Source organism: Suricata suricatta, chromosome 12 (genome assembly GCF_006229205.1).
Source record: "Suricata suricatta isolate VVHF042 chromosome 12, meerkat_22Aug2017_6uvM2_HiC, whole genome shotgun sequence".
Classification (NCBI taxonomy): domain Eukaryota; kingdom Metazoa; phylum Chordata; class Mammalia; order Carnivora; family Herpestidae; genus Suricata; species Suricata suricatta.
Window position 1 is genome coordinate 95,561,659 of NC_043711.1, and position 3,640 is coordinate 95,565,298.

The 3,640-nt window shown below is 52.7% G+C and overlaps 1 long non-coding RNA gene across 1 annotated transcript; it reads right to left on the reverse strand.

Annotated features, from left to right (window-relative positions):
* Nucleotides 1–1,163: 1,163 nt before the first annotated feature.
* LOC115274742 lies at nucleotides 1,164–2,645 on the reverse strand. The gene is made up of 2 exons (XR_003901226.1): nucleotides 2,296–2,645; nucleotides 1,164–2,150 (listed from the first exon to the last, which is right to left on the reverse strand). It is a non-coding gene; the product is annotated as an uncharacterized LOC115274742 (long non-coding RNA).
* Between the last annotated feature and the right edge of the window lie 995 nt (nucleotides 2,646–3,640).

A 3,640-nucleotide genomic window follows, 5' to 3' on the forward strand; every position in this document is an offset into this window, starting at 1 on the left:
CATATGAACACACAAAAAGGTGTCTGACGTCATTCGCCGTAAGGGAAACGCGGCGGACGGCCACAAGGAGATATTTCCACACACCTATTCAAGTGACGAAAACAGAAAATGGTGAGAACGCGAAACGCTGTGGAGGGTTGGAGAAACTGGGTCACTTCTATGTCCCTAGTGGGAATGTAAAGTGGTACAGAGTTCTGGAGAACAGGCAGTTTCTTAAAAACTACTGTATGACTCAGCAGTTGCCATCCTGAACGTAAAAATGAAAACTTACTGGGGCCGCCTGCGTGGCTCAGTCCGCTGAGCATCTGACGCTTGATTTCGGCTGAGGTCCTGGTCCCAGAGTCGTGGGTCCCAGAGGGAGGCTTGCATCGTATTCTGCACTGAGCCTCGAGCCTGCTTAAGATTCTCTTTCTCCCTCTGCTCCTCCCTAGCCTGTGCTCTCTCTCTAATATAAGAAAAGAATAAAAATAAAGAAATGCAAAGTTATGTACGCAAGTGTTCATAGCAGTTTGATCCCTAATAAACAAAAACTGGATGCTGCCCAGATACCCTTCACTAGTGGTCAGTGAAGAAAATGGAGGTGCCTCCATACCACGGAATGCTACTCCACAACAGAAAAGCAAAATATTGATCCTGCAACAATTTGGAGAAATCTCTAGAGAATTATACTGAGTACAAAAAGACACTGCCAAAGGGGTACATACCACGTGATTCCACTCCTGTGACATTCTTGAACCCACACCATTCTAGAAACGGAGAACAGATGAGCAGTTGCCAGTGGAAGAGGTAGGAGCTGGGTTTGGCTATGAAAGCATCCCATGATGGGGGCGACTGACTTTGGCTCAGGTCATGATCTCACGGGTCGTGAGTTCAAGCCCCGCGTCGGGCTCTGCGCTAAGAGTGTGGCGCCTGCTTGGGATTCTCTCCCTCTCCCTGCCCCTCTCCTGCTCGTTCACTCACTCGCTCTCTCTCAAAATAAATAAATAAACTTTACAAATAAATAAGTAAACATTAAAGAAAAAGTGCGGCATGATGGATCCTAGTGTGACGGACATGTTCCGCCCGCATCTTGGCCGTATGAGTGCCCAACCCTGATGATAGTTTTGATAGAATACTTAGTTTTGAAAGATTGTTCTCATTGACGGAAACCAGGAGAGCATACGTGGGATTTCTCTGTTTATTTCTTACAACTTCCTGCGAGTTGATAATAATCTCAAAATAAGAAATTTAATAAGAAACACAAACATGATTTTTGTATGCCCACACACTTCTGGACGTCGGCGTTATCTGTGGGGGCCTGGGGACACCATCAGAATCTCAAATATCAGACGTGGTGTGGTGGTGACGCGCGTGACTTCGCGGTGGGACAGCCTGGGTTCCCATCTCAGCCTACTAGACGTCTCGCCTCCCAGAGCCTCCGCTGCCACACCTGCCAGAGGCTGGGCAGCGGGAGGCCCCACCTTGGGGGGTGGCTGCGGAGGCTCGGTGACGTGGGGCCGACGGAGCGCAGTGCTCACTCGCCGGTGGTGCTCAGCAAATGTTCATTGCCACCTTTCAGGGCTGTGACAGGTGGAGGGACAGAGCTCAAGGCATCCTCTGATAGCTCTCGGCTGGGATGGTGGCCCACTCTCCTGCAGGGCAGGCACTAAACGGGCTGGCCTGGTGGGTTCTCATCTGCTCTCTGGACAGTGTACACTTTCACGGACTGTTCTCCATGAAGGAGGAACGCAGCTGGTCCCCGTGGGCCGGGCTGCTCGCGGGCGGAGCAAATGGCCCAGCGGCCTCCTCTTGAAGGCGATCAAGAGAAGGCATGGGGACCAGTGTTGGCGGCGAGCCTGCGCGGTGCCTGATGGTTTACAATCTCCTGCAAGAGGCATTCCTGTTAGCCCCACTATCACAGGAGGAAGCCGAGAGTCAGAGGTGAATGGACTTGTCCAAGGTCGTGCACCTCGTAGATGGCGGAGCTCAGCTCTGAGCCCTGGTCTGTCTGCTTTGAATTCAGAGTCATTTTCAGGACTAATGACAACCTTACCTCTGCTACAGTCATTTACTATGTTTGACTCTTTATGTAGAGTGGCATCACCCTCTCCCATTTTACAGAAGAGGAAACAGGGATGAAGGGAGGCAGGTTGCCAAGATGGACAAAGGATCTAAAACGAAACAAAATAAAACAAAACAATACAAAAAAACAGCTCTCCCTTGGGCCCCCAACCCCACCCCTCAGGTCCTGCCCAGCCCAGTTGCCACCACACAAGCCTGGGCACTTAAATGCCAAGTCAGAGAGACAGTTCAGACCTTGAGATGTGATGCCGAGGCAGCCTGTGGGCACTTGGACTTCATCTGCAGCTGGCCGGAGTCAGCGGAGACAGCCAGAGCCTGCCCTGGGGTGGGGGGAGAGCTGGGGGGGGGTCCCTGGGAGCCCCCGAGAGACCTGTCACACCCACAGACAGTGTGGCAGTTGGAAGTGGCTTGAGGCGGCTGTGGCGGTAACAACTTCCTTTTGAGTAATAACATTTACTGAAAAGCAATTCCGCTTTTAGCACCAGAAGTTCATCGCCCTCCCAGGCAGGCGCCTAAGAATACCTTCATTCAACCACAGCTCTGAGATTCACTCAGGTTCCCTTCTGCGTTACCTCCAGGAGAGTTTCACATTTGGTGTTGAAGGGAAACCAAATACCACAATTATTGGAGGAGGCAGGAGGGGTGCAGGGGGAGGGCAGGCGGGGGGGGGGGGCAGATGGCACCAACCACAGCCCCCAAGGCCTCCACAGGCAGCCTCCAGGCGGTGGCCCAGCCCCTTGATCCTCAGTTACTGGAAAGACACCAGCAAGTTCAGAGTGAAACCCAAGAGCTGACAATTTCTCTTCCTTTTACAAGAAAAAGAAAGTGATTGTCCTTTAAGCAAGTGTGACTTCGGGGGCCAGGGACTTGCCCTGGCCCCTCTGCAAATGAGAGGCAGGCCCAAAGGCTCCAGGCCCTTGCCTGCCACCCCTCTGTTAATGCTGGGATCCTTTGAATGGCCCTTTTGTCCCCACACTGAAGAGCCAAGGTGCACATGGGAGGGGACGGTCCTAAAAGTCAGGAGCTCACCCAGGCCCGGATGCCTGCAGGATGGCTTAGGGCGAGGGAGGAGGCACAGTGGGGAAGGCATATGGTGGGTCCGGCAGAAGCAGGCGGCTCCAAAAAGTGGCTTCAAGAAGGCCGCTCCCTCCTCACCTGATCTGACCTCCTGATTTCACGCCACAGCCAGGGCCGGTCAAGGAAACGGAAAGACTGGGTGTCACACAGATATGGATTTAAATTCCACCTTTGCCATTCCCTGGCCATGTGACCTTGGGCAAGTAATTTCACCTCTCTGAGCCTCAGTTCTCTCATCTCGAAGATGGGGACAATTGTAGGAAGTCAGGTCATGACGCTTCTCCACTCAGAGTCCTCACACTCCTCTCTCCCCTCACTTGGCAGAGAACCCAGTCTTCCCTGTGGCCTAAACTGGCCCTACGTGATCTGCTTTCTGCTCCCCCTTACAACCCCACCTCCTTCTATTCTTTCCTTCCACCCCTTCAGCCACACTGAGCTACTTCGTGTTCCACCAAACATGCCTGCCTCAGGGCCTTTGCACTTGCAGTTTCCTCTTTCTGTA